Here is a 23,798-nt window from a genome sequence, read left to right on the forward strand (position 1 = left end):
TTTGGCAGAAAAGGAACCAAACAGTACCGACATTTTGAAGACCAACATGTTGGATACATATTATCCAAATCGAAGCAGTCACCTTGAGAATGTTTGTCTATATGAGGTTCTACAAAATTATATATTCAAGAGGAACATCAAAGAAGATATTGAGAAAGGAGTGTATGCTGTAATTGGAAGTGAGGGATGCCTGGTCAAGCAAAGAAAATGCCAATTAGTAAAACATCGAAAATTGAGTGGCGAATCTTCAGAAAAAAAGGAGTTTTTCTATTTAGCACTTTTGCAACTTTTCAAGCCTTGGCGTGCAGAAGAGGAACTGCTTGGAGATTTCCTCTGTTACGAAGACTCTTTCACTGCTGCTAAGGATAGCATAGAATGTCCTGCTTTTCCCAAATATCAAGAAATGCTAACTTTGGAAATTGAGCAGGAAGCAACGATTGCAGCCGAGATTGCCAGAGACAGTTCTCAGGACAGTCAGAGTTCTGTTTCATTGAGTCAACATCCACTTGGAGGACCTATTATCGAAAATGAAGCTGCCACTGCTATGAATGAAGTGGAAAGAGCCATGGCACATGCTCAGGAGGATTCAGTTAACTTAGAAGACTTGGAAAAACAACTCAACGTTGAGCAGAGGAAAATATATGATGAAGTTACCAAGCAAATTGAGCATGGATTAAGTCATGAGAAGAAAGAGTGCTCATGTACATCATTGAAGCCTGTCCTACTGTATGTGAGTGGAGAAGCAGGAACTGGAAAAAGTTTCCTCATTAAAGCAATTTCATGCTATCTGCAGGAAAGGACTGAGTCATCGCTGTCTTGTGTTGTCACCGCTCCTACTGGACTTGCAGCACATAACATTAAAGGTATTACTTTGCATCGTCTACTGATGCTGCCGGTGGAGCATGACAACAAATTACAATATCACAAGTTATCTGGGGATGCTTGCTGTGAAGTTTCAAGAGTCTTGAGGAAAATGAAACTACTTATCATTGACGAAGTAAGCATGGTTTCCAATGTCATGCTTGCCTTTGTGCATTTGAGAATGCAAGAAGTACTTAAAACTGAATATGATGTGTTATTTGGTGGCAAACACATCATTGTTTTCGGAGATCTTCTGCAGCTGACACCAGTAAAAGGAGAACCTGTGTTCAAAATACTCACGCATGAAGATACCAGGAAGTGCCTAGGGAGCATTGGCAACGTCAATATATGGTTAAACTTCAATTATGCTGAACTGCATGAAAATATGCGTCAGGCAAAAGATGAAGATTACAAGAATATTCTACAAGATATTAGAATTGGAAAAGTGACCGAGCATGGAAAAGAAGCTTTAAATGCACGATTACTTTCAAATTTATATCCCGAACAAGAGATTGTGGCTGAGAATATTTTTCAGAAAATTACTGAGAAGAAATCCGGAATATGTTTGATGCCAACTCTTGCAGAATGTGCCATCTTCAACAACAAAATGTTGAATTTAGAAAAGCAAGAGATTGTGAAACTTGAAGCTATTGACAAAATAGAGCACATGGGATCAACGAGTCTCGGCTGGTATGCCCGAAGCGGCGTAGCCGGGGCGCGCTTTTTTTCCCGCCCTGGAGTGGGCTGGCCTAGACACTGACGCGGCCGGCCACGCCCCTCGGGGAGGCAGGGGCGGGTTTACGCCCGCCCTGAAGACGGATAAAAGGAGCAACAAGCCAAGAAAGCATCCTCTTGTTCCTGTGCTCTGAAGCTGCACCTCCTCGCTGCACGTGAGCTCGAGACGGAACGAAGAGCCAATTTTGAGCGTGGTAATCTTTCTTTTTTGTCTTACAGATACTCTGTCTGAGAATGCCCAAGAAAGCGAGTGACTACCGATCAGATGCTCCGTATGCTCATGAAAGAAGTAACCGATCTGAAGAAGCAGATGGCGGCTAAAGATGGGGAAGGTGGACCGAAACGACCTTTGTCGGGAGCAGCTCCCGGAGGGAAAGGCAAGAGGTCCAGAAGGGGGGCATCTGGGGGGGACAACCCGGTTCCCGATACCCCACTTGAAGAGCCAACTCCAGTGCCGAGGGAGGGGAATCCGATTCCCGTGGTGGTCACTCCTGTGTCCGGGGAGGATATGCCTCCTGAGTTAGCAGCACAATTGGCAGCGTGGTTGGGGAAAGATAGCGAGGGCGCCACGGCTGACGACGCACGGGTGTTAATGAAACAACTGCGTGAAACTAGGGAGGCGGTGACGGCACCAGCGCCAGTTACTCCGCTGTCTCCGGCGGTGGAAAAAGCAACAGGATCAGGTCCAGCGGCAGATGCAGCTTCTGGTTCAGGTAAGCGGCCATTGCCGATTGCGAGGGAGGGGTCTGCACCTTCACGAAGGGAAAAGGTGGGTCAGCATGTTCCTCTGGCAATTAAGGAAAAGATGTGGGCAGATGAGTATGTAAACATTTTCTCTTTGCTTACCGACCATTATGAGATGGAGCATTTTAAGAGCCAAAAGGAGCTCATGCATCCGAGTGTTTGGCGCGCAAAAATGGCCGCCTTTAAGGTTGACGAAAACATTGGCACTTGGGGCAGGGCATGGGGAATCTTTACCTCCATCATGGGCGAACGTAGGCCCGAGTTACTGACCGAATTGCCTATTTATCAGTCACGGATCATGGAGTATTATGGATCATATGGGGGCAATCAGTGGTTCTGTTACAATAATATTTTTAGAAAAGCGAAAGAACACGACAAAAACTTGACTTGGGATTGTTACGACTCTGTTTCGTGGTCAAAAATGGAGAGTACAGGTATGTTGAAGGTACCATTGGTAGGGAGTAGCGGGGGCGAATCCTCCCGCCAATATGCTGGGACACCCTTTCGATCGGGTACAGGTAACGACTACCACTCGAAGCCGAACGGCAACGCAGGTAAAAGGGGGATTTGTTGGAATTTTAACAGGGATAAATGTACGAGGCCCCAGGGGTCATGCAAGTTTAGACACGAATGTGGAGGGTGTGGGCAGCCATCCCATCCTGAGTCCATGTGCAGAGCCAAAACGGGTGATAACGGTGGTAGGGGAAGCGCCAAACAGGTCTGAAATGGTCCGAGGGGCGCCTTTACCTACTCCGATTGATTCCATGGCAATGATTCCTTGGCTCAACGAATACCCAGATCATGCTTCCGCTGGGGTGTTGCGGAACGGGTTTTCATATGGTTTCCGCATCCCAGTGGGGGATTTTCAGGGTGTAGAAAAATGTAAGAACCAACTGTCGGTCTTGCAACATACGACCGTGGTACAGGAAAAGATTGGGAAGGAGGTTACTCGAGGTCGAGTCGCCGGTCCATTTGATGTGCCACCATGTGCTAACTTTGTTTGTTCCCCTTTGGGGGTGGTCCCCAAGAAGGACCCGGGTGAGTTTTGGCTGATACATAATCTATCAGCCCCACGTGGTCTGTCCGTGAATGATGCGATAGACCCGGAAGTGTGTTCGGTGCGGTACGCATCTTTCGATGAGGCCGTTGCCATGTTGAATCGCCTAGGGCCCGGTGCGCTGATGGCAAAATCTGATATTGAGTCAGCGTTCCGGTTGCTCCCGGTACACCCAGACGATCAGCGTCTCCTTGGTTTCATGTTTCAGGGTCATTATTACATGGATAGGTGTATGCCAATGGGATGCTCTATATCTTGTGCCTATTTTGAAAAGTTCAGTTGTTTTCTGCAATGGGTCTTCACAAAGAGGACGGGTTTTCAACATGTTATGCATTATCTCAATGACTTTTTGTTTCTGGGGGCAGCCGGGGATCCAGAATGTGGACAGGCGTTGAATGAATTTTGTGTCTTAATGAAGCATTTTGGTGTGCCATTGGCACCAGGTAAGACTGTGGGTCCCTCGACTTGCCTCGAGTTCCTTGGGATCGAGCTCGATTCAGAGGAAGGTTGTTTTCGATTGCCAAGAGAAAAGGTGTTAAGATTCAGGGCATCCCTGGAAATGTGTATTAGTGAGTCTAAGGTCAAACTGCATCAATTGCAACAATTGGTGGGCCAGCTGAATTTTGCCCTGAGAGTAATGCCGATGGCCCGCCCCTTTTCCCGCTCGATCGCTCAGGCCATGGTCGGCCTGAAGGAGGGTCATCATCGCACGAGGCTATCGGCAGAGGTTCGCCAGGACATGCGCATTTGGTTGGCATTTCTGGCGGAGTTCAATGGCCGAATCATCTGGAATAAACCGGCGGTGTCCTCCGAGGAGCTGGGGCTGTGGACAGATTCGGCTGGGAGCATTGGCTTTGGTGCCATATTCGGCACACAATGGTCGGCTCAAAAATGGCCGTTATGGTGGCATGAGTGTGGGCTGACAAGTAACATTGCCTTTCTTGAACTTTTTCCCATTCTGGTGGCCCTGAGAACTTGGCCTGAGGGATTCAGAGATCACTCTGTGGTGTTTTGGTCTGATAACATGACCGTGGTTGAGTGTATCAATAGCCAGGCAGCACGATGCAAATGGATTCTGAGATTGCTCAAAGAAATTGTGTTATTTTGTATGCAATTGAACGTGCTATTCAGGGCGAGACATGTTCCGGGGGTAAAGAATCAAGCGGCTGATGCGCTTTCTCGTTTTCGTATGCAGGCCTTCTGGGGTTTTCTGCCCACAGCGGACCCGGTGGCGGCACCCTTTCCCGAAGCTCTCTGGTCTCTCGGTGCCCCGAACTACAGAACCTCGTGGGAGAGAGTTTAGCACCCAGGACAAGGAAGGCATATGAAGGGGCGTTCCGATCCTATTGGGCCTTTTTGGGGGCTGCTAGGGGAGAGCTTTGGGGCCAGGAAGAGCTAGTAGTAAAATTTCTGCTGTCTTTACATCAGGCAGGCAAATCAGTGGCTACGGCCCAGAGGCATCGGGCCGCCATTTCCTTTATGGCAAGGGCTCATGGGATCCAGGACCCAACTGCGTCTTTCGTTGTACAAAAAGTGCTACGTGGGTGGCAACGCCTTGAGGGTCGCAGAGTAGATGAAAGGCGCCCGATAGGTCTGGATAGGTTGGCTCTGTTGTTATCTGTACTTCCTGCAACGTGTTCATCCCAGTATGAAACAGTGTTATTCCGAGCCGCTTTTGTGCTAGCATTCCATTGGGCTATGCGGGTAAGCGAACTAGTGGCAAAGAACAAGCAGGATACCATGGGGGGCCTGTGCCGAGAGCACGTTCAGGTCAGGGGGGAGACAATGACTGTCTCGTTTGTCAGGTCCAAGACCGATCAGGGTGCGATTGGGGACTGCATAATCATTCAGAGGATCCCCGGGTCTTCCATGTGCCCTGTGGGGTGCGTAGAGGAATATTTAATGCGAAGGGTGGCATCATGGGGGGGGACCTTGTTGAGACACGCTGACGCCACCCGACTGACGAGGTTTCAGTTTCAGCGGGTGCTTGCGATGTCGATTTCGGCCGCGGGCTTGAACCCCGGCGAGTTTGGGACCCATTCCTTTCGGATAGGGGCTGCTACAGAGGCTACAGCCAGGGGTCTGAATGTTGAACAAGTAAAACGTGTGGGGCGTTGGTCCTCAAACTGTTATAAGAGGTATGTGCGGTTGCACATGTTGTGAAGCTGTAATGATGTACTCACGCTTCTTGTTTTGTTTGGTTTTCAGTTGCGCAAGCCTACGAGGCGGGGCGGACTGTGCAGTCGACCCGACACCGGGGGGCCAACGGTCAGACATCACCGGCTGTGAAAAAGGAGGTGTGGGTCGTGGGCCACTCATATGTGAGGCGTGCCGCGGACGTATTCAAAGCAGGTGACATGATTCACGTGGCTGGGGAATACGGGTACAGTGTGTCCTTCTACGGAAAGGGCGGGCTCTGTATTGACCAGTTTCGATCATTTTTTGAGGATTTGTTAGGGCGGACGAGGTCACCGCCGTCTGTAGTCATAGTACATCTTGGGGGCAATGATTTGGTGACCACTGGTAGACGACTCCTTCTTGAGGCGATGCTTTCCACGGTAAGTTGGTTGGCGAGAAGAGTTCCAGGGTGCACAATTGCATGGTCCCATATGATCCCACGGAAAGTGTGGCGGGGGGCTCTTTCGGTTTCTGCTCTGAACCATTCAGTAAGGAAAATTAATAATAAAGTGAGTAGATTGTTCCGTTCAAGTACACTGCATTCTATTTCGCATGGTTGTATTAAAGGGAACAGTATGTATTTGGGGGATGGTGTTCATTTGTCCCGGATGGGGAACGAGTTACTCATAGGAGACCTGATAGCTTGGCTAAAGACTATATGACATGACCTTTAGGCAGGAGTGTTGTGGGGGGTCCGGATAGCCGGTCAACTATCCGGCCTGTGGCGGTAAGGTCATGATCGGTGAGCAGTAATTGGAAGATCCCTATGGGTGGGCGCCACCCATTACGGATGGGAGCGCTCGGGGGAGGTGGCCATTGGCCCCTCAACGGGGAGGCGGTCCCTTCTAAGGAAGGGCCGCCGAAAGGAAAGGAAAGGCGGTCAAGGCCCCTTCCTGGGTAGGAGGGGCTACAGCCCCCTCCTGGGGAATTTCCCGGGGCCAGGACATCTGCGACGGCAGATGTGGTAAGTTGTGTGGGGTTTGGGAGGGGGTCTACGCTACCTTCTAGATACCTCACACGAGTCCTCGGACGACCTTTAAATGGCGTTGAGTCTATTGGGCCCCCGTCAAGTCAAGGGAAACTGGTAGATGCACTTGAGGTAAACCTCTGTGCGGTCGCCCCTCACAAGTGAGGGGGATATTTCTGGTTAGGGATCTTGACACCGGTTACGACCTTGCCGTTGGCCCTTAAACGTTAGGATGTACAATTTCAAGTTAAAATGTTTTGTAGGATGTTAGTTCGGCTAGGAGAACCTTTGTATTAGAGAATATGTTAAGGTTAGCCAAACATCGCAATGTGGAAATGAAATTGTACATAATATGAAACTGTTATTTTAATGTTTTAATTTTGTTTCATATTTTAATAAATACGGCCGGGAGGGTCACTCCCTCCCGTCTTCCAAAAGTTCAGAACTGTTTCCGGTTTCCCATCCTTGGGGATTGTGTTGAGAGGGGGTGGCGGGTATCTCAGCTATATGGAAAGGGGCGACCATTCAGTCCCCCCGAACGTATGGCGGAGTACCACGATCCCCCCGGGAAGCCATCTTGGGCTGGAGGCGAGTCTCGGCTGGTATGCCCGAAGCAGCGTAGCCGGGGCGCGCTTTTTTCCCGCCCTGGAGTGGGCTGGCCTAGACACTGACGCGGCCGGCCACGCCCCTCGGGCAGGCAGGGGCGGGTTTACGCCCGCCCTGAAGACGGATAAAAGGAGCAACAAGCCAAGAAAGCATCCTCTTGTTCCTGTGCTCTGAAGCTGCACCTCCTCGCTGCACGTGAGCTCGAGACGGAACGAAGAGCCAATTTTGACCCACCCACCAGCCCCTGAGGACAGCAAGTGGTTTTTGAATAAAGTTTGATGTGGTAACGCTAATTCTTGCAGGTTGGGATGATTATCGTGATAACTTTGAATATGCAATAAAGAATGGTCAATTGGTGGTATGTTTTGCAAATAAAGTAATTCTGCACTAGTGTTGATCAGTAATCATGCTTTTTTAGTAATTCGTAAATTGTTACTGTCTTTAGTAATTTAGTCATCTAGTAATTTAGTTAGAATTGTCGTATTTATTTCGGTCGGGCGGTAAGGTCATGATCGGTGAGCAGTAATTGGAAGATCCCTATGGGTGGGCGCCACCCATTACGGATGGGAGCGCTCGGGGGAGGTGGCCATTGGCCCCTCAACGGGGAGGCGGTCCCTTCTAAGGAAGGGCCGCCGAAAGGAAAGGAAAGGCGGTCAAGGCCCCTTCCTGGGTAGGAGGGGCTACAGCCCCCTACTGGGGAATTTCCCGGGGCCAGGACATCTGCGACGGCAGATGTGGTAAGTTGTGTGGGGTTTGGGAGGGGGTCTACGCTACCTTCTAGATATCTCACACGAGTCCTCGGACGACCTTTAAATGGCTTTCGTAATCAAAAAGGGAGGGAAGAGGAAAAGGAGTCCATTCAGTTCCCCTACGTGAGTAACTAGTAATCAAAAGGAGAATGGACACTGGTATCTGCAAAAAACCAAATAGTTTTTTATCGAGAACCCTCATAGACTTCCTGGAATCGTGTCGTAGCGGTATATCTTTTATCCGCCCCCTCAGGAGTCATGGCATAGTCATTGGGTTAACGATTAACGTGCAGGGTGCCTGCCTCACCAGAGGCTACTTCTGGTATTTACAGAAGTGTCCAGAAATAAAAAGTGGGTAGAAAAAACTGTTAAAAATAGTGAGTAGATCAAAAGAGTGAATTTTATTTACAAAGTCTAATCACTAAGCTAAAAAACGATGTGATATTAAGTAGTCGAGTTAATGAACTACTATATCGTATTCAAAAAAGGTGTCGACATGTTTCAGCTCTCGGGGCCCTACAGGGTCAGGGGAGCTTTCGTCAGGACAAGGACAAGAAACAAAATTACAAGGAAATACACACACTATTTGCGTGGTATTGGATGCTGATGGCATGGAATTTCCAAGCTGTATTCAAAGACAAAAAGAACACCAACAAATAGTGAGTTGGGTAGTGTGTGAGGTGCGGCACTGTCGGGCACACATTATGTACAAAGCATCATTAATGCTATTAACAGATTATTCTGGTTGTAGAAATAATCTCAGAAAAGGTTAAAAAAGTGGAGAAAGTTACAGGTACAAGTGAACTTCGGGGAGTGGGAACAGCCAAATCGCCGTCTAGTTTATCAATGTCTTAGAGACGGGTATCATGCAGGAGTCTTTACACGATGACAGGGTGGGAGTAGAGCATGGATTAGTGCATCATATTCATGTCTCTGCTATTAAAGACCCTAGCATACATCCAGCAGTCAGTGTTCGTCATACATGTATCCGAAGGATACCCAATCATTCAGTTAAGTTTACCTTTAAGATTGAGTTTTTTGGCATCAACAGGGACTCGGAGTCGCGCCAGGAGTTTCACTCTGGGGGAGACAACAGCGGGTCTCAGGTTATTAGTAGAGGCGTTCTTACCTTGGTAGCTGTGTGGAACATCAGGAAACGCCATTCTTACCCATGCGGCCCGGATTTCGTGCCTAGTGCTGACTCTGCCCCTGGTTCATGGTAGGTCAGAGCTCACGGCACTTATATGCTGGTTGTAGACACTAAAAAAGGACTACTAATCGGACATGTAATTGACATACCAAGATGGTGGACTCACTGGTAGGGTATCTAGGTGTAATTAGCTGAACTGATGCCAGGGGATATGGTCATTCATACCTATTACATCAGTTCTCAAGCGGTCAACCCATCTCTGTTCCTTGTTAAACAAGACTTGTTCAGCATTGTGATCTTTGAAGTCGAGCATTTCCAAAACTGTCCATTTCAGGTCATCACACGTGTGACCGGCTTCTACAAAATGGGCACATAGTTTGGTCGTGTTCTTTTTCAGTCTCACATTGCTTCGGTGTTCTCCTATACGGAGTTTGACTTTACGGCAGGTCATGCCAATGTATTGTTTTCGGCAGGGACATGTGATCATGTAAATCACATGTGAGGAGTTACAGTTCGTGTGACTCCTTTGGGTCCAGAGCAGATCATCATTTAGTTGGAGGGTTTTTGTACAGGTGGTAAACTTGCAGACCCCGCATGTACCACAAGGGTAATGTCCGGTCACTGGAGTCATGTTGATGTCTCTAATGTTGGACCTTGGCATAGGTTTCCTCGGTCTTGTATGGACCAGAACATCTTTTATATTTTTAGTTCTTCTGTTGGCAAACCTAGGTTTGGGCCAGTTTAGGTTGCCAGAGGTGAGTATTTGCCATTTCTTCTTGATGAGTTTTTGGACTTCATGGGTGGCTGGGCAATAGGTGGTTACGCAGGTTACAAGGTCTTTCACTGGCTCTTTGATCGTGCTTTGTAGTAGACAGTCTCTCGGCTGATATTTCGCACGTTTTGTGCACTTCTTTATTATTGCCGGAGTGTAATCCCTTTTCTTCAGTTTTCGGCTTAGTTCTGCTGCTTGTAGTTTATAATCAGTTATTTTGCTGCAGTTACGTTTATGTCTCAAGAATTGGCTGTACGGGAGATTGTCTTGTAACGGCCGCGGGTGGTAACTGTGGTAAGATAGTAAGCAGTTTTTGGCCGTGGGCTTGGTGTAGGTTTTGGTCTCAAGTTTGCCATTTTCAGAAAAAATGGTTAGATCCAGGAAGTCAATTGTATTTCTGCTGGATGTGAAGGTGAACTTCAGCCAAGGATCTCTGCCATTAAGCCAGTCCATGAAGTTGGTTAGATCTGATTGAGTGTCCCATAGTAGTATGACGTCGTCAATGTAACGTTTCCAATATTTGATATTGGAAAAGTAGGGATTGGTGTTGTTCAGGATGCAGTCCTCTTCCAAACGGCTCACATAGAGTCCTGCTACTGAGGGCGCAAATGCACTCCCCATGGAGGTCCCATGACATTGGAGGAATAATTGCCCATTATACTCAAAATAGTTCTCTTGTAATGCGAGTCTGCAACATTCAAGAATGAAGTGACGTGGGGTCTTGTAGTTCCAATCTTCTTTGAAGAGAAGGTCCTCCAACATTTTGAGCGTGTCTTCTTGCGGTAGACTGGTGTAGAGGGATTCTACATCTAGTCCCACTAGTAGCATGTTATTCTGGTTATATTCCACATTTGATATTTGGCCCAATAAGTCTCGTGTATCCTTGAGATATGTGGGTGTTTTCTGGACCAGGGGTTTTAAGTACTCATCTGCGAACTTTGACAATGGCTCCAAAAGGGACCCTATTCCCGAGACTATCGGGCGTCCAGGAGGAGGGAGTCTGTTTTTGTGGGTTTTTGGCAGGGAGTAAAAGAACGGAGTTTTGGGGTTCTTTGGTGTGAGGTATTCTGCCTCTTTTTTTGATATCCAGTCATTAGTCTCAGCCTCATGTACCATTATGGCTATGGTGTTGGTCAATCTTTCTGTGGGATCGGTGTCAAGGCGTTTGTAGAAAGTCTCATTCCTCAAGAGTGTTTGGCACTGTTCGTCATAGCCTTCTTTAGTGAGGATAACTACCCCACCCCCCTTGTCTGCGGGCTTGATGATGATCTCTTCGTTGTCTCTGAGCTCAGAGAGCGCCTTTTTCTCTCTCTTTGTCATATTTTGATAGACGTTTTCCTTGTAGTTCATTTCGTCTATCCCTTTCATCACGGCTTGTTCGAAAGCCTGGATCTCAATGGGTACTGCTGTAGTTGGTGGGCTGAACTTGGATTTTCTCCTCAAGTTTGTGTCTCCGTTTATCCCTGGGTTTGTGGAGTCTTTAAAGAAAGCTTTCAATTTCAGCGTCCTGCAGAATTCTGAGACTTCACACTTGAGTTTGAACCGGTCTGTTGTAGGAGTGGGGACGAAACCTAAACCTTTGTTGAGGACATTTTTCTGTCCTCCGTCAGGGAAAGGGTAGTCAGATTCACAATCAGTGTGTCATCTTGCTCGTGCTCGGTTGTGCTGACGCCATGCTCCTGGTTTGTACACTGGGCTGTTGGTCCTGCCACCTTAGATTTTTCTTTTTGCCTCTCGAAATGTTTTGGCCTCTCCCTAAAAAAGGCTGTGCCTGGTGTTGGTTCGCATTTCCTGGCATGTGTTGGTTGTCCATTTGGTGTTGCTGGTTACCATTGGGATGGAATGGATTCATCCAACCGGCAAAAGGAGGCATATACGGAGGGTAGTACGGCATTGGGTTGCCATGGTAGAAAGGTGGTCTTTGCCATCTATTTCCGCGTCTCGGGCGTTGGAATCTGAAATTATTCCGACCCCTCCTTGGAGTCGATCCATCAGAGCTTGTGTCTGAGCCGTCTGACGAAGTACCCCCGTTGGAATCTGCGTCAGATCCGTGATTCGTAACCACAAAGTCCTCTTTAGAATAAGGGTGCATTTTTTCTTGACTAAATTTTTTCAGTTCCTTTGCTAGTTTTTGAAGTTTATTTTGTGTCAAGTATTCTTGCATTTCTTCCATTTCTTTTGTGATTTCGTCCAGGCGTTTCTTGTACACTTGGGGATTTATATTCTTTTTTAGCTCGTTTTCGCACTCTTCTATTTCTTGTAGAAGGGCATCAGACAGCCTTTTAGCTGTTTTCACTATTAAGACTAAATAGTCTAGTGTACATTTCCATGAGATGGAAGACCAATCACGACGGAACACTAGGTCGTGTAAAAAGATTCTGGGCGCATTGGTCACCCATAGACCTTTTGGTGCAGATTTAGATCTGAGGTATTCAGTCATTATGATCCCGTGTATAGCTGTCCGGATCTGCTCTCGCTTTTTGTTTGTTAGCGTTTCCCACTCATCGGTTTGTGCTATGGTTTCAATGAATTCTTGGTTTTGTAATAGTGAGTTACCTGCCAGTATTTCATCGATGTCGCTCCCCGAAAAGCTTAAACCCATATTATTCTCCATTTTTAGAAAGTACAGAATCTAGTACGGTACTGTGACTATTTCTGTAGTATTCCCTGCAGCTGTGCGCTGCTTAATACATTCGTAATCAAAAAGGGAGGGAAGAGGAAAAGGAGTCCATTCAGTTCCCCTACGTGAGTAACTAGTAATCAAAAGGAGAATGGACACTGGTATCTGCAAAAAACCAAATAGTTTTTTATCGAGAACCCTCATAGACTTCCTGGAATCGTGTCGTAGCGGTATATCTTTTATCCGCCCCCTCAGGAGTCATGGCATAGTCATTGGGTTAACGATTAACGTGCAGGGTGCCTGCCTCACCAGAGGCTACTTCTGGTATTTACAGAAGTGTCCAGAAATAAAAAGTGGGTAGAAAAAACTGTTAAAAATAGTGAGTAGATCAAAAGAGTGAATTTTATTTACAAAGTCTAATCACTAAGCTAAAAAACGATGTGATATTAAGTAGTCGAGTTAATGAACTACTATATCGTATTCAAAAAAGGTGTCGACATGTTTCAGCTCTCGGGGCCCTACAGGGTCAGGGGAGCTTTCGTCAGGACAAGGACAAGAAACAAAATTACAAGGAAATACACACACTATTTGCGTGGTATTGGATGCTGATGGCATGGAATTTCCAAGCTGTTTTCAAAGACAAAAAGAACACCAACAAATAGTGAGTTGGGTAGTGTGTGAGGTGCGGCACTGTCGGGCACACATTATGTACAAAGCATCATTAATGCTATTAACAGATTATTCTGGCTGCAGAAATAATCTCAGAAAAGGTTAAAAAAGTGGAGAAAGTTACAGGTACAAGTGAACTTCGGGGAGTGGGAACAGCCAAATCGCCGTCTAGTTTATCAATGTCTTAGAGACGGGTATCATGCAGGAGTCTTTACACGATGACAGGGTGGGAGTAGAGCATGGATTAGTGCATCATATTCATGTCTCTGCTATTAAAGACCCTAGCATACATCCAGCAGTCAGTGTTCGTCATACATGTATCCGAAGGATACCCAATCATTCAGTTAAGTTTACCTTTATGATTGAGTTTTTTGGCATCAACAGGGACTCGGAGTCGCGCCAGGAGTTTCACTCTGGGGGAGACAACAGCGGGTCTCAGGTTATTAGTAGAGGCGTTCTTACCTTGGTAGCTGTGTGGAACATCAGGAAACGCCATTCTTACCCATGCGGCCCGGATTTCGTGCCTAGTGCTGACTCTGCCCCTGGTTCATGGTAGGTCAGAGCTCACGGCACTTATATGCTGGTTGTAGACACTAAAAAAGGACTACTAATCGGACATGTAATTGACATACCAAGATGGTGGACTCACTGGTAGGGTATCTAGGTGTAATTAGCTGAACTGATGCCAGGGGATATGGTCATTCATACCTATTACATCAGTTCTCAAGCGGTCAACCCATCTCTGTTCCTTGTTAAACAAGACTTGTTCAGCATTGTGATCTTTGAAGTCGAGCATTTCCAAAACTGTCCATTTCAGGTCATCACACGTGTGACCGGCTTCTACAAAATGGGCACATAGTTTGGTCGTGTTCTTTTTCAGCCTCACATTGCTTCGGTGTTCTCCTATACGGAGTTTGACTTTACGGCAGGTCATGCCAATGTATTGTTTTCGGCAGGGACATGTGATCATGTAAATCACATGTGAGGAGTTACAGTTCGTGTGACTCCTTTGGGTCCAGAGCAGATCATCATTTAGTTGGAGGGTTTTTGTACAGGTGGTAAACTTGCAGACCCCGCATGTACCACAAGGGTAATGTCCGGTCACTGGAGTCATGTTGATGTCTCTAATGTTGGACCTTGGCATAGGTTTCCTCGGTCTTGTATGGACCAGAACATCTTTTATATTTTTAGTTCTTCTGTTGGCAAACCTAGGTTTGGGCCAGTTTAGGTTGCCAGAGGTGAGTATTTGCCATTTCTTCTTGATGAGTTTTTGGACTTCATGGGTGGCTGGGCAATAGGTGGTTACGCAGGTTACAAGGTCTTTCACTGGCTCTTTGATCGTGCTTTGTAGTAGACAGTCTCTCGGCTGATATTTCGCACGTTTTGCGCACTTCTTTATTATTGCCGGAGTGTAATCCCTTTTCTTCAGTTTTCGGCTTAGTTCTGCTGCTTGTAGTTTATAATCAGTTATTTTGCTGCAGTTACGTTTATGTCTCAAGAATTGGCTGTACGGGAGATTGTCTCGTAACGGCCGCGGGTGGTAACTGTGGTAAGATAGTAAGCAGTTTTTGGCCGTGGGCTTGGTGTAGGTTTTGGTCTCAAGTTTGCCATTTTCAGAAAAAATGGTTAGATCCAGGAAGTCAATTGTATTTCTGCTGGATGTGAAGGTGAACTTCAGCCAAGGATCTCTGCCATTAAGCCAGTCCATGAAGTTGGTTAGATCTGATTGAGTGTCCCATAGTAGTATGACGTCGTCAATGTAACGTTTCCAATATTTGATATTGGAAAAGTAGGGATTGGTGTTGTTCAGGATGCAGTCCTCTTCCAAACGGCTCACATAGAGTCCTGCTACTGAGGGCGCAAATGCACTCCCCATGGAGGTCCCATGACATTGGAGGAATAATTGCCCATTATACTCAAAATAGTTCTCTTGTAATGCGAGTCTGCAACATTCAAGAATGAAGTGACGTGGGGTCTTGTAGTTCCAATCTTCTTTGAAGAGAAGGTCCTCCAACATTTTGAGCGTGTCTTCTTGCGGTAGACTGGTGTAGAGGGATTCTACATCTAGTCCCACTAGTAGCATGTTATTTTGGTCATATTCCACATTTGATATTTGGCCCAATAAGTCTCGTGTATCCTTGAGATATGTGGGTGTTTTCTGGACCAGGGGTTTTAAGTACTCATCTGCGAACTTTGACAATGGCTCCAAAAGGGACCCTATTCCCGAGACTATCGGGCGTCCAGGAGGAGGGAGTCTGTTTTTGTGGGTTTTTGGCAGGGAGTAAGAGAACGGAGTTTTGGGGTTCTTTGGTGTGAGGTATTCTGCCTCTTTTTTTGATATCCAGTCATTAGTCTCAGCCTCATGTACCATTATGGCTATGGTGTTGGTCAATCTTTCTGTGGGATCGGTGTCAAGGCGTTTGTAGAAAGTCTCATTCCTCAAGAGTGTTTGGCACTGTTCGTCATAGCCTTCTTTAGTGAGGATAACTACCCCACCCCCCTTGTCTGCGGGCTTGATGATGATCTCTTCGTTGTCTCTGAGCTCAGAGAGCGCCTTTTTCTCTCTCTTTGTCATATTTTGATAGACGTTTTCCTTGTAGTTCATTTCGTCTATCCCTTTCATCACGGCTTGTTCGAAAGCCTGGATCTCAATGGGTACTGCTGTAGTTGGTGGGCTGAACTTGGATTTTCTCCTCAAGTTTGTGTCTCCGTTTATCCCTGGGTTTGTGGAGTCTTTAAAGAAAGCTTTCAATTTCAGCGTCCTGCAGAATTCTGAGACTTCACACTTGAGTTTGAACCGGTCTGTTGTAGGAGTGGGGACGAAACCTAAACCTTTGTTGAGGACATTTTTCTGGTCCTCCGTCAGGGAAAGGGTAGTCAGATTCACAATCAGTGTGTCTTCTTGCTCGTGCTCGGTTGTGCTGACGCCATGCTCCTGGTTTGTACACTGGGCTGTTGGTCCTGCCACCTTAGATTTTTCTTTTTGCCTCTCGAAATGTTTTGGCCTCTCCCTAAAAAAGGCTGTGCCTGGTGTTGGTTTGCATTTCCTGGCATGTGTTGGTTGTCCATTTGGTGTTGCTGGTTACCATTGGGATGGAATGGATTCATCCAACCAGCAAAAGGAGGCATATACGGAGGGTAGTACGGCATTGGGTTGCCATGGTAGAAAGGTGGTCTTTGCCATCTATTTCCGCGTCTCGGGCGTTGGAATCTGAAATTATTCCGACCCCTCCTTGGAGTCGATCCATCAGAGCTTGTGTCTGAGCCGTCTGACGAAGTACCCCCGTTGGAATCTGCGTCAGATCCGTGATTCGTAACCACAAAGTCCTCTTTAGAATAAGGGTGCATTTTTTCTTGACTAAATTTTTTCAGTTCCGTTGTCCTTTGTTGGACAACCAACACATGCCAGGAAATGCGAACCAACACCAGGCACAGCCTTTTTTAGGGAGAGGCCAAAACATTTCGAGAGGCAAAAAGAAAAATCTAAGGTGGCAGGACCAACAGCCCAGTGTACAAACCAGGAGCATGGCGTCAGCACAACCGAGCACGAGCAAGAAGACACACTGATTGTGAATCTGACTACCCTTTCCCTGACGGAGGACCAGAAAAATGTCCTCAACAAAGGTTTAGGTTTCGTCCCCACTCCTACAACAGACCGGTTCAAACTCAAGTGTGAAGTCTCAGAATTCTGCAGGACGCTGAAATTGAAAGCCAAATATCAAACGTGGAATATGACCAAAATAACATGCTACTAGTGGGACTAGATGTAGAATCCCTCTACACCAGTCTACCGCAAGAAGACACGCTCAAAATGTTGGAGGACCTTCTCTTCAAAGAAGATTGGAACTACAAGACCCCACGTCACTTCATTCTTGAATGTTGCAGACTCGCATTACAAGAGAACTATTTTGAGTATAATGGGCAATTATTCCTCCAATGTCATGGGACCTCCATGGGGAGTGCATTTGCGCCCTCAGTAGCAGGACTCTATGTGAGCCGTTTGGAAGAGGACTGCATCCTGAACAACACCATTCCCTACTTTTCCAATATCAAATATTGGAAACGTTACATTGACAACGTCATACTACTATGGGACACTCAATCAGATCTAACCAACTTCATGGACTGGCTTAATGGCAGAGATCCTTGGCTGAAGTTCACCTTCACATCCAGCAGAAATACAATTGACTTCCTGGATCTAACCATTTTTTCTGAAAATGGCAAACTTGAGACCAAAACCTACACCAAGCCCACGGCCAAAAACTGCTTACTATCTTACCACAGTTACCACCTGCGGCCGTTACGAGACAATCTCCCGTACAGCCAATTCTTGAGACATAAACGTAACTGCAGCAAAATAACTGATTATAAACTACAAGCAGCAGAACTAAGCCGAAAACTGAAGAAAAGGGATTACACTCCGGCAATAATAAAGAAGTGCGCAAAACGTGCGAAATATCAGCCGAGAGACTGTCTACTACAAAGCACGATCAAAGAGCCAGTGAAAGACCTTGTAACCTGCGTAACCACCTATTGCCCAGCCACCCATGAAGTCCAAAAACTCATCAAGAAGAAATGGCAAATACTCACCTCTGGCAACCTAAACTGGCCCAAACCTAGGTTTGCCAACAGAAGAACTAAAAATATAAAAGATGTTCTGGTCCATACAAGACCGAGGAAACCTATGCCAAGGTCCAACATTAGAGACATCAACATGACTCCAGTGACCGGACATTATTCTTGTGGTACATGCGGGGTCTGCAAGTTTACCACCTGTACAAAAACCCTCCAACTAAATGATGATCTGCTCTGGACCCAAAGGAGTCACACGAACTGTAACTCCTCACATGTGATTTACATGAGCACATGTCCCTGCCGAAAACAATACATTGGCATGACCTGCCGTAAAGTCAAACTCCGTATAGGAGAACACCGAAGCAATGCGAGGCTGAAAAAGAACACGACCAAACTATGTGCCCATTTTGTAGCAGCCGGTCACACGTGTGATGACCTGAAATGGACAGTTTTGGAAATGCTCGACTTCAAAGATCACAATGCTGAACAAGTCTTGTTTAACAAGGAACAGAGATGGGTTGACCGCTTGAGAACTGATGTAATAGGTATGAATGACCATATCCCCTGGCATCAGTTCAGCTAATTACACCTAGATACCCTACCAGTGAGTCCACCATCTTGGTATGTCAATTACATGTCCGATTAGTAGTCCTTTTTTAGTGTCTACAACCAGCATATAAGTGCCGTGAGCTCTGACCTACCATGAACCAGGGGCAGAGTCAGCACTAGGCACGAAATCCGGGCCGCATGGGTAAGAATGGCGTTTCCTGATGTTCCACACAGCTACCAAGGTAAGAACGCCTCTACTAATAACCTGAGACCCGCTGTTGTCTCCCCCAGAGTGAAACTCCTGGCGCGACTCCGAGTCCCTGTTGATGCCAAAAAACTCAATCTTAAAGGTAAACTTAACTGAATGATTGGGTATCCTTCGGATACATGTATGACGAACACTGACTGCTGGATGTATGCTAGGGTCTTTAATAGCAGAGACATGAATATGATGCACTAATCCATGCTCTACTCCCACCCTGTCATCGTGTAAAGACTCCTGCATGATACCCATCTCTAAGACATTGATAAACTAGACGGCGATTTGGCTGTTCCCACTCCCCGAAGTTCACTTGTACCTGTAACTTTCTCCACTTTTTTAACCTTTTCTGAGATTATTTCTACAACCAGAATAATCTGTTAATAGCATTAATGATGCTTTGTACATAATGTGTGCCCGACAGTGCCGCACCTCACACACTACCCAACTCACTATTTGTTGGTGTTCTTTTTGTCTTTGAATACAGCTTGGAAATTCCATGCCATCAGCATCCAATACCACGCAAATAGTGTGTGTATTTCCTTGTAATTTTGTTTCTTGTCCTTGTCCTGACGAAAGCTCCCCTGACCCTGTAGGGCCCCGAGAGCTGAAACATGTCGACACCTTTTTTGAATACGATATAGTAGTTCATTAACTCGACTACTTAATATCACATCGTTTTTTAGCTTAGTGATTAGACTTTGTAAATAAAATTCACTCTTTTGATCTACTCACTATTTTTAACAGTTTTTTCTACCCACTTTTTATTTCTGGACACTTCTGTAAATACCAGAAGTAGCCTCTGGTGAGGCAGGCACCCTGCACGTTAATCGTTAACCCAATGACTATGCCATGACTCCTGAGGGGGCGGATAAAAGATATACCGCTACGACACGATTCCAGGAAGTCTATGAGGGTTCTCGATAAAAAACTATTTGGTTTTTTGCAGATACCAGTGTCCATTCTCCTTTTGATTACTAGACCTTTAAATGGCGTCGAGTCTATTGGGCCCCCATCAAGTCAAGGGAAATTGGTAGATGCACTTGAGGTACACCTCTGTGCGGTCGCCCCTCACAAGTGAGGGGGATATTTCTGGTTAGGGATCTTGACACCGGTTACGACCTTGCCGTTGGCCCTTAAACGTTAGGATGTACAATTTCAAGTTAAAATGTTTTGTAGGATGTTAGTTCGGCTAGGAGAACCTTTGTATTAGAGAATATGTTAAGGTTAGCCAAACATCGCAATGTGGAAATTAAATTGTACATAATATGAAACTGTTATTTTAATGTTTTAATTTTGTTTCATATTTTAATAAATACGGCCGGGAGGGTCACTCCCTCCCGTCTTCCAAAAGTTCAGAACTGTTTCCGGTTTCCCATCCTTGGGGATTGTGTTGAGAGGGGGTGGCGAGTATCTCAGCTATATTGTAGGGTATCAAGTACTACTAGTGTAGACTCAGAAAGATTTATATATTTAACTTTGCCAGACAGTAAATCAGTCTCCTTTAATAAGCTAGTAAATGCAGCGGATCACAACATGGAGTGTAGCCAATGTAAATCTGAAATGATGTCAACATTATTTATACGTAGATATGGACAGTATGTCATTTTAATGATTCAACGATGTAGGCCTGATGGATCAAAATTGTCAACTTTAATAAAAAAAATTGTGGCTTCTCAGCTTTCAATATCAGGAAGGACTTTTGTAACTGTAGCAATTATCTATCACGATGGTCCTTTAACAACATCAGGACATTATACAGCTTAATTAAAGTCTCGAAACGGCTGGTCATTCTGCAATGATTCCGTTGTAACTTTCAAAAAAAAATTGCCGTGTGACCTTAAAAATTCTTACCTGGTGTTTTTAAAACCAAAATTTTAATGAAAGAATCTCGGGATTTCCTGTGAAGAATTGCAAAAGGTTCATGAAGTAGAGGGAATGTAAGTCTGCAATGCTGTCTAGATTATTGGTCCAAAACTTTTAATTATAATGTCAATTTAAAAATCCAACTATATAAACCTGATGCAAGTAAGTCTGCTTCATAGTAAGCAGTATCAGTGTCATAGGAAAAGGAGAACATGAGTGACAAAGAAGGGTAAGATATTAGTAGTCCAGGATTGTGAAAATAATCTTAAATGTATTCTTTTTGAAAGTTGCGAAAATAGAAAATGTCGGGATTTGATTGGAAGAATTACAAGAGTTGCGAATCGCGGCAACATGATTTGGCCTAGTGGAAACATGTGATAGAATGAGAGAAGTCTTTTCTTCTATGTAACATATTTTTCGTATCGATGGAGGTTTTCTTTCAGAAAGTGGCAGGCTGAAAATATTTATAGCACAACAGAGTGGATGCTGTTCATAGGAGATCCTTCGACGTCATTGAAAGTAAGTTAATTTTAAGGAGTTTTGAAATCAGATTTCTTAGGTTGTATGGGTTTTTTAAACACAGTCATTTTGATTGTGTTTTTTTTCCCCGCTGTTACATGATGAATACCTTCAAGTCACTGATTTAAGTGAAATTTGATACATTCTGAGAACAGCAAAAATAAACCATATAACATGTATAATTAATGTTCTTCTGTTTGTACTTATCATATACATTTAGAAATGTGAGGTAGATATGGAGAAACTGAGTCTTCTGTAAGTGTCAATTTTAATGCTTACAGTGCTGTACTTCTGGGTACTGTTTTATTTAAAAAAAAGGAATAGGCCTCACCTCAAAGAAAGCTCTTCAAAGCACACATCTTATTTGCATCCTGAAACTATCATTTAAAATATTAGACACAATTTTATGATGGCTTTACATCTTTTTTGCGCTGCTATTGCATCACTATTGTGAGACATCAGCAGTGCAAAAGAAGTACCATGTTCCAAAATAGGTCTCAGTTCATCAGCATGAAGACACTGTTTGTTTAAAATATATATCTTTAGGATTGTGTAGGGGACGTAGAGAAGCAGAGGCTTCTGTAAATGTCAAAGTTGTTGAAAAAGTGTTTCTTCTTGAACCTTTTCCCTTTTCTTTTCTAATTTTTAAATACATGTTGTAATATTTTTGGAAATGTTTGTTCTCTCTTTTACAGATTGAAAGTATGAAAAAATATTTTAAAAAGGTAACAAGAATTATAAGGTAAATGTTTTCTACTCTTTTTACCCGCAATGCACTGCTGATGATGTCACTGACCAGGTCATGAATGATGTAATAAGAGGACATGATTTACTTCATTGGTAGGCCTTCACATGCTTTATCTGCTCTGTATTCTTCAACAAGTGTAAAATTGATCTGTAACCCTGAGTAGGTCTCACCTTAAACAAACCTCAGGAGACATCATACCTTATCGTCATCCTGAATTAATAAATAGATCTATTAAACACTATCTCTGATTTACTCCCTATAGCTGTCTTTCTTTTTACATTACTCTCTGTTTACTTCCCTTATACTAACTCTTCTTTTTTTAAAAAAAATATTTTTTTGGCTCGCTTCAAGTTCGCGAACCGGGCAGCGAACTTGAAGCGAACCAAAAGAAATAGAGCTTGCCAGAGTGCTAAACATTCTAGCAATTTTATTTGAAAGGGGAGGTAGTTCTGAAAAGAACTTTTTTATGTTTTTGTATTTTTTTTTTTTTCTGAACATTTTTTGTTTTTTTTGTATTTTTAGAACAGTTTTATGTTTTTTTTGTGTTTTTCATGGAGGGGAAACAACAAAAAAGCAGGCATTTAAAAGGGCTCAACAGGAGCAAAGAAAAAATTACTGCTTGGGTGGGTTAGGGCAGTTATGGTTATCAAACACCAAGTTGATTAAGTTTACGCTCATGTTGCCACATGAGAGCATAGCACCACAATGTATGCACGTAAACTTCATGTGCTTGAAGTTTGGCTGTATGTTTGGCACAGTTTCCTGTGCCTCTCTTGCAGTCAAAGATATATTTGAAGTTGATTTGGCCACAGGAGTTGTCGGGGGATTATCTTGCAGGTCCCTTAACTCTGCCCGGCTGTAATTTAATGGATGCCACCTGACCATATGGCGATGCATAGTATAGTTGCCCATACTATACTTTTTCTCTGTGCCTCGAGATAATCTTTTTTTGCAAATTAGGCAGGTGGCATATTTGGCATTAACCTTCTTCTCCCCTCGAGGAATTGAGAAAAACTGCCAAATAAAACTTGTTTTCCTTCGGGAAACACGGGGCAACTCCTGAATAAATTCAGGTTCATCAGTGTCCTCTTCTTCTAAGTCGTCCTCTTCCTCCTCTCTGTTGGAGATGAATTGTGATGGTGGTCCTCTCTTGTCATGAGGAGGTTGAGGTGGTGGTGGGGGTCCACCAGCTGAAGCAAAGATAGAAGCCATTGCAATCAAAATGGAAAATGGTCTTTCTCTCACCAAGATGAAAGTCAGAGTGAGGAAAGAAGAAGGGGTTTACATGATTAGGGAAAAGCAAAAGTTCTGAACCAATGAAAAGTGTTATTTTTAGGTCACATGACCTAGTCATACATCATTTGGAAACCAAAAGTGAAATGAACCAATGAAAACTTTGATAAACAAGTCACATGACTTGTTCCGCTTACGTTACACGGTGCGCGCCGCGTCCCGCATCGTTTCCGGTTCGCGGTCCCGAGCACTTTCGGGAGCGCTAAAGCGGCGCGTCATAAGACGCATTACGCGACAATGATACGTTGCGCTTCCGCGACGCGTCACAGTTCCGCTAACGTAACGTTTATCGGTTCGCGTACTAGATCGCGGCATCAAGATGAGCTAACGGAAAGCTTCCCGGTTCGCTTACCGGAAGCGAAGAAAAAAAATATTTCAATAAAAATTATCAATAAACATCTAAAATATATTTTGGGTTTTAAAGAAGAATACATTTTACAGCTACAGATGTTAGCTTTTAAAAAACCAATGAAATTCACAGAAAAAACCATAGGTTATAGTCCATATATAGTTAGGAATTTGCATTTACAAAACCTTGAAAATTCAATGAAAAAACCATTGGTTATAGAACATATATAGTTAGGAATTTGCATTTACAAAACCTTATTTTACTCGCATAAAACCATTGAAATTCCATATATAGTTAGATGCGCTAACTATATATCGCGCACCCGCAATCCACTGCTGATGATGTCACATATTACATCATTCATGACATGGTCAGTGACATCACTGATGACATCACTGATGACAACATCCAGTGACTGTATGTTTCTGTAAAGTTAAAATATGTCTTACATATTGAAGAATGAGTGGATGTATAAATGTCTGGATGAAGGATTTAGTAGGTGCATGACTGATTGTATGAGGGAGTGATTAAA

Source organism: Lissotriton vulgaris, chromosome 2_1 (genome assembly GCF_964263255.1).
Source record: "Lissotriton vulgaris chromosome 2_1, aLisVul1.2, whole genome shotgun sequence".
Classification (NCBI taxonomy): domain Eukaryota; kingdom Metazoa; phylum Chordata; class Amphibia; order Caudata; family Salamandridae; genus Lissotriton; species Lissotriton vulgaris.